This window comes from Thunnus thynnus, chromosome 24 (assembly GCF_963924715.1).
Source record: "Thunnus thynnus chromosome 24, fThuThy2.1, whole genome shotgun sequence".
Lineage (NCBI taxonomy): Eukaryota > Metazoa > Chordata > Actinopteri > Scombriformes > Scombridae > Thunnus > Thunnus thynnus.
This window is the reverse complement of record NC_089540.1, coordinates 7337501-7350721: the sequence shown is the minus strand read 5'-3', so window position 1 is coordinate 7350721 and position 13221 is coordinate 7337501. Positions and strand designations below refer to the sequence as shown.

General features: G+C 40.5%; 1 long non-coding RNA gene across 3 annotated transcripts in view; it reads right to left on the bottom strand.

Moving 5' to 3' along the window:
- LOC137177397 (uncharacterized) overlaps positions 1-13221 on the bottom strand; it is a 212021-nt gene that overhangs the window by 110504 nt on the left and 88296 nt on the right. Inside the window, exon 6 of one of the 3 annotated variants that reach the window (XR_010926102.1) lies at positions 11217-12578. The exons of the other annotated variants lie outside the window; for them this stretch is intronic. This is a non-coding gene — a long non-coding RNA (uncharacterized lncRNA). Of the gene's footprint in view, positions 1-11216; positions 12579-13221 lie in introns of those variants that run through there. 3 annotated transcript variants of the gene reach the window in all.

Here is a 13221-nt window from a genome sequence, read left to right as displayed (position 1 = left end):
GAGCTGTATCTATAAAGAGAAACAGCTGAAAAAGTGTGTTTTGATCCTCACTTCCCCTTTACTGCAAATCCTCATGCATGGCTGGGTGTCTGGATTAAACATGAATGCATTTAACAAACCACAATGACTTCTTTTAAAAGTAGAATTAGTCCACATTTAACTCAGACAAGCTTTAAGTCTAGCAATAGGCAGTGACACTGCATTGCTCACTGACTCGTGTGTGTGTATGTGTGAGTGTGTGTGCTGTAACTGCAGTCAAAATATTAGTCCATTAAATCAATGGTGGATTTGTCATCTTCTCCCCGTCAGTGTGCTAACGTGCAGCTACTTTGCCAGGCAAAAAAAAATAAAAATAAATCAAAGATCTTTAATGAAATGAAAATTTAATTTACAGAACTATTATTTTTGTCTTGCTTTAATTTATTTTACCACCTGGCACTGAAAATTAAATAACTTTACTTTCAACCTGTGCCATGTCTGATTTATCATGACTGACATTAAACCATAAAATTAAATATGTTCAAAAAAACTATTCTTGTTTCAGAACTGGTGTCATAATTATCCATTTATCTCCAGTGTTTGGATAATGACATATTTTCAGCATGAAACTCATATAAAGAACACTATGTTTCTGTATATATGTGATAATTCATCATGGCCTTGGTCTGTTTTGCTATTTGACAAATATGTGCTTCTTTGTTCAAGAAAAACATAGTTTAGTTTTTTGTTTGTTTGTTTTTTTGTTTTTCTCAATAGATGACTTCACAGACAAGCGTGAAATCCAGGCTTTAGATTCACACTATGGGGCATTCAAGGTACCCTGTGGAGTTTTGGACCACTAGAAGCGATATGGAGGAATGTGTTTACCAGTGGTGCCTGTTTTGTTTCTATAGTGCATTGTCATGGGGACACAAATGCACACGCACGATGGATGGATCTAAACAATGCGTGATTTTAAAATCGGCTTAGCAAATGTTGTATAAGGAAGAAAATGCATCAATGTGTTCGAGGGGACTCATAAGATAAAGCCCCCAAAGATACTGGTTTCCATGTTTTGTTTCCAGCATGGTTCATTTCCAAGTATATATGAACCAAGCATTTAAGATTTGTATTCTCTCTAAGAGAGGTACTATGGAGAGGCAGATTAACAAAAACAACAACAACAACAACAACAACAAAAAAAGTCAAAATAGATGCCTCACTTTTAGTCTCTGGTATGGACACCCTGGATCCTACACTTCCCATAATACTAATGATAAACTTTATTTGTATAGTACCTTTCATATATGAAATGCATCTCAAGGTACTTTATATAGATTTTAAAAAATGCATATATATATATTTCACTGAGATTCAATAAAAAAAAGGAATTCACTGAAGTTGCATGTTGGATATTTATGGGCAAGCTGTTCCGCTCTATAATAAAAGAAGGCTGCCTGTACTTCCGTTGTCTTGACTGTTGGTACATCTAGTGCTGTAGTGTTCATTGACCTAAGACAGCGCCTGGGTGTATAGAGAGAGGGACAGTCGGGTAAGTATGGTGGTGCTCAACCATTCAGGGACTTGTAAACTAGAAAAAAAAAAACCCTACTCAAAAGCATCTTTCTTTAGACCCTTCTCGCCCGGTAAAAGCCTGCATCTTTCAAATTCCATGTCGCTGGTTTGTGACACAAGATTTCTGTTAAAAATATGACATTTCTAAGGACTTTCTCAGACTTTAAAAAGCTCCTCCAGAATCACAGAAGGCATTATACAGCTGTTTTTACAGCTTGTGTGCTGCACCAAGTGACTAGTAAATTGGCTTTGACATGTAAAATCAGTGGAGCACCCCTATAAGTCTTTATTAGGTCAGAGTCAGCTAACGGCTGGGAAAAGATAGTCACATACAGTGTGTAAGACGTTCTTAAAAGATGACTAAATATGAATGGGGGGTGGGGGGGGGGGGGGTTGCTAAAAATGCATAGCCTGGGACGTGGGGATAGAAAAATGGTAGCAGAGAGCTTTTAAAGCAGCAGAGGTTGGTGACAAATACACCACCCATATGTGAACAAACACAAACCTCACACAAGAAGATGCTTTTACACCTGGGTGCACACACACACACACACACCGACTCCTGCCTGCCCGCATGCACGCGTCCGTACGCACACTATATCGCACGCACGTTCACACCTAAATGAACAGCTGCTGTGTTAAGCATTATCTAAATACAATCAGGATGCACTCACCAACAGCACAATTTGCATCTCTCTCACTCTGTCTCGGCATTTCGCCATGGCTCGTCAGCAGTTTAGTAAAAGGGCTTTTCACGCACAAACACAAAAAAAGCACCCAACAGGCGTCTCAGGTGGGTAGCAAAGCTGTAATCCTCTTTCCATCTAAGCACCTTTTTACTGTAGGTAGAGGAGAGAGAGATGAGAGCCAGAATTTGTCATCCCTTTCCTTCCCTTTAGCAGCAGAGGAGTATTTGCATAGCACATACACAAGGAGCGAGGATTGATTTAATTGGCTATCTTGTCTTCTTCACCAAGATATGATGCTGCAGGAAAAAAAAAGAAACAGGGTTATATGGTGTATTTGAGAGGGAAATAAAGATTTCCAGCTTTTTTTTTTTGATAAATATGTGTGTCTGCCTGTCTGTCTGTGTGTTTGAGCTTACGTGCCCGACTGCGTGTGCGAGTGTATTCACGTGTGTGGGAAATACGTGTGCGTCTCTGACAGGAACGAAAAAAGGGTTTTCAGGAGTGAAGCGGCAAGGCCGAGACAGGAACACACACTCTTTAGTTGAGAACACAGGCCTCATTTAGGTTAGCACAGGATTAGCCACGCCGAGCTGCACAAGCACAGGAATTAAAATGCAAATGAGGACAAGGATTGCACAAGAGGAGTGCAACAAGACGAGGATAAAATAGCATGGGTAAGGATGGATACAATGTGTGCTGTACTGGTATTATTTATATTGTTGCTGTTTTTAATTGCCAATGTTGTGGAGATGTCACACTAGCTGAAGCAGATCCACATATTAATAAGACTTATGATATCATGCATTACAATGTATTTTTCTTAATTGGAATATACTGGCAATTAAAGTGTCTGTTGTGAACAAAGAGTGCAGAAGAAACAAGCGCATACAGCAGACTGCTTTTACACTGTCACTGCTACTGATTAAAGTTTTACTAAGTTGCAGCCATGACAACTTTGTAGGTCGACGTGCTTGTTAGAAAACTTTATCCTTCCTTATTTATATTCTGAAGCAAGTGAAACAGTATTAATATAATATTGTCAAACTTTCTCACTTCCTCTGTGGTTGTAATGATGTCATGGTGATGTCATCAGAAATATCTCAGTTTGGGCTTAGAGAGTACACATTTTTAAAAGAGAGCTTGTATTATAAACTGGTTTGAAAACTGTGTCTACTGAAAGACTCTATCAAGTTGCATTATGGGAAGTGTAGGATCCAGCAATTTTGAAGCTTGACCGAGCAAATGTTAACTTATGTAATGGTAAGATCTATCACAAGATTTGTAGTTGCTGTGCTTCTGTGTTAGACCAGGAATTTAAGTTTGTAGCCTTCTCTAGACACTGGCAGTTTGTCACTGATAAATAGCAAGCTAATTAACATGTGCAGCGCTAACGCCAGAGTTGAACATACAAACAAGGTTAGCTACTTAACCTAAATAATTCTAAAATGTAGCAATGTGCAGGTTTTTGGCAAATCTTCTGTTCTAGCAAGGTTGGGAAATTGTTGAATAAAAGTTGACATTCACATTTAGTATTTAGCATTTATCAAGCCACATCTAAACTTGCAACTCGTCGACATAAACATTTTAGCAAGGACTGAGAGCACTCGGACCTCCCACAGTGCATGACACCCATTTGCTGACTTCAAGTCTCACAGCGCCACTTTTCTGATGTTTGCAGACCCTTTCTCCTTTAAAAAACTGATCTCTGCAATGAACTTCAATAAGTCAAAACACAGATCTAGACTGACTGATGCCCATCTCCAGTCTGTTCTGTTCACTACCAGCTCTGTAAAAGCAAATGTGACTCATCTGGCTCAGCAGAAGCACTGCCACGTGTCTTACAATAGATACAAAGATGCCATATATAGTCACAAGTTATTGCTGAAAAATTCGATTGGAGTTTTCTTCGGCTGCGTGTTCAAGCAAGGTTGGACTGGTGTCTGTCGATGATGAGCAGCAGCGGATGCTCCTGGGCGACGAACTTCAGGAGGTGCCTGACAAACCACTTCCTTAACAGCTCACCATCCTGGTTCCCCGCCAGTGACTTCTCACAGAGGTCATTGGGGACCCCTGGATATCCCCCCTTATAGATGATCATCCTCCCCACATGCACTGAAGCAGGCCAGGACAGTGATGTGGTCTCTGGTTCCCTCGGCATGCCTGTATACATGCCTGTATACATGCCTGGTCCCCAGGAGCACGATGACCTTTCTTCTCACAGAGTCCAACTGAAACCCTGTCTAGTCGCAGTCTTCTTCTGCAGCTGGGACGGAAGCCCCCAGGCAGGGTGAGTGGCTGGCGGGCTTGTGTTTTCGGCCTGTTGCTGCTTTCTGTCTCTTCTGGCCAGAAGAGACAGCAAGGCCTCCCATCTCACAGCACCGTACTCCGCCTTAAGCCCTGTCTCGTTGCAGTTGTAGACAGGGCTTCTCCTTTCAACCCATACTCCTCCAGGGTGGCAGTGAGGAGCCAGAAGTGCTCATTGATGAGCCCCGTCTTGGCACAGGATGCCCTCCCACGGTTAGTGATGTCTGGAGTCTGGGCAGTGAGGCAATGATCTGTTCACGTAAGTTTATCCACCACATCTGGCCAAGAGCAGCCTTGTGTTTGTCTGCGTGCAGCCAGGACCTGAGGCTTTATCAGTGGAAACCCATCACTGGCAGAATACAAACAGCACTGCACCAAAAATTTTCATCTTCAGGGGCGAGAAGTGGCCTCTGACCATGGACACAGCCAAAAGCCACACTTCCACTCTCTCAGTAAGTCAGGCTGAACTTTGGTACCCCAAACTGTTTGGCAGCCTGCCTGAAAGTGAGCCTGGCTGCTTCCACCTGCTCCCGTGGCCTGTTTCATGGCCTCCAGGGTCCACTTCCTCGTCTTCCTCTCCCTCTTCCTTATTTGATGTTTGGCATCAGTAAATTTATATATTTTTTTCTTCAGTCATTTTTTACTTCAACATCTTGATGCTCCTGTAAAAAGAAAAAAACAAAACAAAACAAAACAAAAAAATCTCTCTCTCTCTCTCTCTCTCACACACAAACACACACACACACACGTCTTGTCTAACTTTCGTACTTTCTCTTCCTGTGATCGTCACTGTTCTTGTCTCCTTTCTATGTCTTCCTTTTGCTTCTTGTCTCCTTTCTCTTCTGTTGCCTTTCCCTCCGTCGACTCTGTCTTCTTTTGCTTTTCTGGCTCATATATATATATATATATATATATATATATATATATATATCAGTGGCAGCTGGTGACTCAAAAAATTGGGGAGGACAGGAGGAAAATCGACACGGAATCTTAGAACAAACAGCACCATACTATATCATCACTTTCAAAAACAAAAACCCCTGAGTGGTGAAAAGGCTGCTTCTTTAAAGACATTTAGCATATACATACTGTTTCTAAACAAAGAAGTGCTCATTTTAGCCGTGCAGTGGCTCAGAATGTGTCATTTTACCAACAAAGTGAAATTCAAATTTATAGTATTGTTCTATTGTGACAACAGATTTATGTTCGCATCAAAAACAGACAACTTATCACATGATTTACATGTGTTTCCTATGTATTTTCTTAGTATACAGAAATATATAAAGTACCACAAAGCTTATAATGTGATACAGGTTCAGATCAGTGCTGAATACTAGAAAGACTGAACACTAAAAATATTCACAGATCTAAAAGTGTAGGTTTGCATCAGAAAGTATTAATGCATGTATCAAATACATGACTTACACACTCTTATCTATATGCACCACATACAAAATATAGTCTACAAAGCTGACATGTTAACACTTGTTATTCTAGTTACTTTCAGCTTATTATTCAATAGACAACTCAGCTTAAAAACCAACTGAAGAAATTGTCACAACAAGTAGCCAGACCTCCTGCACACTCATTCACTAATCACACAACATCAACAGGTGACTGAACAACCACTCAATTAAAAACTGGATCAATTCCAAATGAATGAGTGAGTCCAGACAGCTCAATGTAACTTCAACAAGCAAACTACCCACAACACATTATATCATCTCTGCTGCATTCTTGTTAAGGAGATAAATTCACACAACAGCCACAGAGACATTTACGTCAGCCATCAGACAAGAAGTTAGCGACCAAAGGGACAGAGAGAGAGAAGCTGTATCTGACTCACGTTATCTGATGTCTTCTTCTTTCTATCATGGAGATGAAGTATTGATGTATTGATGAAGTATAGCGTCCATTTGTAGCTGTTGGTCGTCTTGTTTGTTAGTTAACAGAACTTTGTGGCTGCTGGTTAACCAGTCTGATATCATTAGCAATAATGACAAACAAGCTAACTCTCCTGGTTGTTTCTTCAGTTGCTTCTCTCTCCAGCCTCCCTGGTGGCGTCCTGTCACTGCTGCGCTGCACAGTCCAAATATATTCTCCGGTTAGCTTAACAACAGTCCTTAACAGTCCTTCCATGGATGTATAAAAAGTCCTTCAGGCTGCTACAAGAAGCTAACTGTTGCGTTGGCTAACGCAAGCAGCTATCTACTGCTCGTTATCTACTGCTGCTACTCTGCCTTACAGTGGAGAGAATTGAAGATGAAATCTGGAAACTGTCATTGGGCCAACGTGATGTCAATATTGCATTCTGGTTGTTGATTGGTTGGAGAGGACGTCCTCCCTTGGAGCATCATTTTACTTGTCTTGGCCAATCATAGATTAGCATGAAAAAAATGAAGTACATTAAATTGATGTAAGAGATCCCGCCTTGCGGAGGACAGCAGGCACCCGTCCTCCTCTGCCCCCCCTCTCCACCCCACTCTCCCCACTGCCCCCCACCACCACTTCACACAGACTGCTCTTTCTCCTCCTGCCCTGCAGGTGTTGCTGTTGAAGCATTTTAACCAGAATTTCAATAATGGATTTTTTCCAAAGAAGAGAGAAAAAATAATTTATAAATAATACTGAAATTTGGTAATGGTTTATTTCAATCAAATATTCCTTTTTTATATTTTGATCTCCCTCCTGCCTCTCAAAAAATAGAGGACGAGCAACCTCCTCTGCCTCTATGGACCAGCCTCCAACTAACACACCTTTTTAAAAGCTAATGTTAAATATATAATATATATATTGGGTTAATTTATTTATGTCTGCTGTCATGCAGAAAAATAACTGCATTTGAGATGTGATACTTTGTTGAAGTCTTTCCCGTGGTGACAATTTTCCATTTCCCATGGCCCTTTTGGAACTTTTCTGCCCCCCTCCAACTCAACTACAGATTATGTCACTCAGTATCCTATATTGTCATTGGTTAGACAAAGCAATGTAAAGCTAGCTACCAAATGCATTCATATGACAGCAGAGTTTAGGTTTAGGTTTAGGTAGGTATGTTTATCTTATGTAGATAATAACAGTGATAGATCTAAAATATTTAAGATGAACTTACCCTAAACAACTTAAACTTAGTTTCAGGCCTTTTAGAATGGGTGAGTATCATTGAGAAAATTGTTGTATTCTTATGTTGTCCTTTTACTCATTAACTAGATCAAAGAGGATTTGCGACGTATAACAACAATTTCCCTGGAAGAGATGTTCATGCTGAAGCGTGATGGGCACACACAACATCTTCTGCAGCTGATGCATGCCAAAGGAGGAACTGCTGGTACCAGGGTGCATCCTCTCCTGTATACTGTAGATGAGGTATATTTTTGTTTTACTTTTTTCACAAAAGTGAAAAAACTAATTTGCAGAATTCAATGGAGTATGGCACAGTCCACCTTTTTAAAAAGACACATATCGACAGAACTTTAAATTACCAACATGCTAGTAAAGTAGAATGGTGTAACTGCAATGAACGGTTCAGAATACCTACATTTTAGTCAAGGAAAACATATTGCATGGGTTGTTGACATTTATTTCCAATTTTCTGTTTACTTGTATATTGATTAATATTAATCTTTGATGGGGAACACTGACAAGTTAATGTTTGATATTGATGGTTTATTGGTTTGACCTACATTATATGCAAGAAGTGCATGAAAGATAGAGATGGGGGACACATTAATCATGATAATCTGAATGGTTCACTCCTAGAGTCAGGTTGTCTCTACTATGTCTTCATTCTATGATGACACATTTCTATCCTGAAGGGAGTGGTCTGTGCCAACATGACAATTTTACTGCAGCAGCAATTTTACTACATTACAAAGGGATGCTGGGGTCAAACATTCGGGTTTTGCTTTTAATTCGTCTTCCAGTCTGTGTGCTGTAAATCATTTCGTCTCATTTTGCAGGGAATCTGACCCGGTGGCAGGCATTTAGAATAACTATATAGAAACAGCCAATATTCTCACTGATGGGCTCATTTGCTTATGTAGGTCATATAGAGGCATCAGAGACATCATAAGACTGTTTCATAACCAGTTAAAAGTTCCTTGTATTCACTTTAATTAGTCCCGGTCGGGATGATATAATGTAACTAAACAAGCCAGTTGGAGGATAGCGTCTGGTTACCATGGAGATGACTGAAACCTTTTGCTGAAGCATAAAGCATAAAGTGTTGAGCGACCTACCACAAATTAGCCTTTAATAGCATGACCATAAGACAGTGTTTGTGTTTGGAGAACGACCTCCTTTCTTTACTTTTTAAACATTTGGTTGATTAAAAAGAAATTGACATGATCAATATTGTCTCCTGTGTCTGACAATAATTTTTCAAGTACAGCTAACCATCCTTGAATAAGTAATGGTTAATTAGTCATATTGATTAATTAATAATAATTAAGTAGATGAACAATTGCCTACTAACAGTCAAGAGTTAAGAACTAATTACACTTAAGTAATTAGTTGTGTAATGTATTGAGAAAGGTTAGGTAAGACTTTACCTAATTTCTTTTAGTGTGTCACAGCTGTTAAATTTAGATACTCAAAACATGAGGTGAAATCTACCAAAACAAACTGAATGCAAATTGTTACTTCACATTAATTGAGTAGATTCTATAGGTTTTTCTTTACAGTGTACTAGATTAGGCATTATTGAATAGGGCTCTCTATCAGGCTTGACATTGAGAAGGGTATGCAGCACTGAGGCAATTATAAGTTTTCTCTGCTTGCATCTGCCCTCCAGCTAAAAACACAGTGGCAAATTAATCATCTTAAAATGGCCAAAACTAAAGGTTAGCCATAATCCTCCACATCATTGTCCGTACGCGAGCATACACACACACACACACACACACACGCTCCTCCTATCCTCCTTGTCTCCTCTTGTGTACTCCAAGTGGACATAATGAAAGTTAATGAATAAATCCATAACTTATATTTTAAAAAATGGGACACCCTGCACAGGCAGGAAAGGACATTTCTCTGAATATGTGCATAGATTTCAATAGGGCAAGAACATCGCCTTAGGTAGGTGCAGAGGGGCAGTCCAAACAGAAGCCAAGCGAGAAGCAGTGAAAACAACTGAAAGGAGCAGAGGCAGTAATGAACACCACACTAAAAACAACTAACCACTCATTTTGGTTATGGCTGCAGCAATGGTTTCTCTAAAAGTTTGATTAATTGGGTTAAAGCCATCACACAGGTTGTTTTCCTTCAACAAGACTTGATTGGTCACTAACACGAGTTCTCATGTGTCTCTAACACTGACATCTGGAAGTTTAGTGAACTCAGCCAAGGCCTTCAATAAGTTCAGCCGGCTAAATAGGCTTATCCTGCATTACAAAAGTACAAAGTTAAAACAACCAAAGGGTGCATGGAACAATGGCTAAGCATCAGGGAAAAGACAACACTCAATGTATCAAAAAGAAAAAGTTATGACTCAATGGTAAAATAGGGCTCCCCTAAGGAAAAAAGGTTGGGAACCACTGAGCTAGAGTTTCGTCAAACTGGTCATCATGGTTATTTTGAGTGGAAGTGAGCCCAAACTCAAGGGGTCGACTTTCTCTTGTTTTTTCATGCTATATTGACCCTGGCTGCAATGTTTAGACAGCAGTTCGCTCTTGTATTGCATTCAGGTGACGGACTCCAGAACACAATGCGTGAAATCGATCTCGCAAAGCTTGAGGTATGTGCGTACTTGGGTATACGTTTTGTCCCTTAGTTTGGCTTTATGTGAGGCTCATTTATCTTATTTTTGGTGGTGGTCCACTGAAGGTTATACCTGAAACACATCCCTTAGATGAGGTGAAATGGCCATTGCTTTGGAGCACAGAGTACTGTGTGCATTAGCCCTTGGTACTCAGGTGAGGCTTGGTGTTTTATTTCTGCCTAAACTGTTGGGTGATTGTGCTTTTACCCTTGGTTGATGCTTTGAATGACATGCTGACTGTGTGAGAGTCCTCCAGTGTAAGTGCACTGTTAAGACTTGTATGTGTTCGTTGACAGAGGACCCCAGTGATAGGCGGGGCAGAAATGAGATGTTTGATGGGTGCAGAGTGTCAATTAGGCTTTACACAGAGTGCGGCATCAAGTTGCACCTACAACACCTGTGGGAGAATGTTGACCTATTACATCATGATTGGAGTGTCATCATGTCAGTGTCACGGCAGGTGTACAATCATCAAGTTTACCCCCCTAAGCCAGTAGAGCCCTGTTAGAAGATGACTATGAAAAAATGAAATTGCACATAGTGACTCATTCCATAAGCATCTAAGATGCTACCCTATTGGTCTACTAATTGCTGACGACTGGTGACTGTAACGCGGCTGCCTTTTTTATTGGCTCAGCCCCCAGACCTGACTGCATGCATGACTCCAGATTAGATAAGTATATGCATAAATGTTTCAGTACATATAGAAGTAGAGATCAAGGAGGGGGCCATTCATTCATTTCCTTCATGGAATTCTGTTTAACTGTGCAGGTGCTTTGTGCCTATAACCATGTCTGTCCTTGCTGCATTAAAGCTGACAGCAAGTTGTGTGTCACCACTTAAAATCTATTATGTATAATACTAGATATGGCTAACATGATGGTAAACAGTCGCCTATAGCATGAACATCCCATTGGAGTTCTCTTTTTTGGCCATCTGATAAATGTGTCCAATAATTTATCTTTTAGCTTTGGTTTGATCTATAGACTCTTCAGAAAAAAATATCTTGTTTGTCTTTTCTTTCTTTCTTTCTTTTTTTTTTCCTTTTGGCAGGCAGTGCACACTTGTCCTTTCTGCACTTGTTAGCTAGTTGATGAAAGCAGTGAGACTTAAACATACAGTCTGAAAGCAGCCTGAGAAAGCAGCTCAAAGGATGGATGTTGTTTCTCAGTAGGTTCGGCACTAAGAGTGTCACTTTGTCATTACATGCTTGATGTGAAATGAGAAATTGGGACATCAAAAATATGATTTAATGCAAGGTTAACCATTTTAAAGATAAAAATGTTACAAGTAGGCCTAGCGTTTCCCCCACAATTTTATTTGTTAGGCTGAAAATACACAGGTTTTTGAATACCGTTGACATGGAGCTGTAATCTAATCTTCTCTTAACATCAATTATTATCAAGTACTGAATGTGGGCAATACTGACTAATGCCTGTAGGTTTAATGCCAGAAACATACTGCATGTATCAAAAACCCCACAATCCATTTAAAACCTCACACCAATGGATCCGTATCAATCATCCAACCATGTTTCCTTGACTTTTACATCATCTGGAGAGTTGAGAGTTCGTGCAAAGAGTTGGAATCCGACATCACAGATTTTGATCTGTATTCAATGCCACCCTGAGATCAAAGCATTTGCCGTCCCGGTGTAAGCAACGGAGATTTACGGCAGGTGTATTTGTTGGCCTGGCCTAATCCATAGGCTTTCTTCAGATAGACCGACAGTCAGACAGACTTTTCTCAAGGAGGCTTGCTTGTCAAATTGCAGACACACAAACAGCCACTTGTGCGCACACACATTCACATTCTTTCCCCAGCAAGGGGTCACATACCCAATCAGGTACACACAAACATATACACACACATAGCAGTGTACTAGTTTGATATGGCACCCAGAGTGTGATGACAGTATCAGGTCCTTGTGTGATTGAGGTGACAGAGGCAGAGACAGGTTGGGGGTTGTCATCAGCTGTGAGTGACAGGAAGCTGAGGTGGGAAGGGTGGGGGGGGGGGGAGTAGTGGCTGAGTTCATAGCATGAAGTCTATACCTCTGTCTGTCTGTTTGTTTGTCTCACTCTCTTCCTCTCTGTCTCTCGAACCATCCATCTCTTTCTCATGCCTGCCAGTCTGTTTCAATCTTTCCGTCTTCTTTGTCCCGTCCGTCCATCTCTGTCTCTCTCTCAGTTTCAAATACATACATTTTTTTTTCTCTCCCTCTCTCCCCGGATGATGGGTGGATGAATTTTGCCCTTTCTTCCACATGTCAGACACTGCATCAAGAAAAACAATGGGAGACCCATAAATAGGGTTTAGAGAACATGCACCCAATTTACTTTGACAGTGGGGGAGGTGTGTTTGTGTGTGTGTATGTGTATGTATGCGTGTGCACGGGTGTAAGTCACTTTGACAGCTGCTGCAAATGAGGCAATATTGCAGGTATTGACTGACATCGTCCGCCCCAGGCCCCTGCACACTAGAAAAGAGTGGTCATCATAAATCACAAGTTGTATTAGCGATTGATGCTCCAGTTGGAGATGCTGAGACTTACAATCTTAATCTAACATTATTTTGTCAGTGATGTGTAACCCCTAAAATGTTTGATGAAGCTGAATAAAATGCTTGGGTCACATTTTAATAAGAAACACTTACACAGAAGTGTTTGTAATTACATTTACTACTATAAATGTAGCAAATCCCTCAGGTGACATCCTTAATGAAACAATAATCACTTAGACCTGAACTAAAAAAAAAGGCCCTCTCATTTATGGATGTTCTCAAGGGGCCACAAACCAGCTATAAACCATACTTAATGCCTTATTCACTGACACTTGGGGATGTGCACAGGTGTCAAGTTCACACCTTTTTTGCCGCTGTGGGCATGAAGAATCAAATTTAGATCAGTTAGCAATGAGA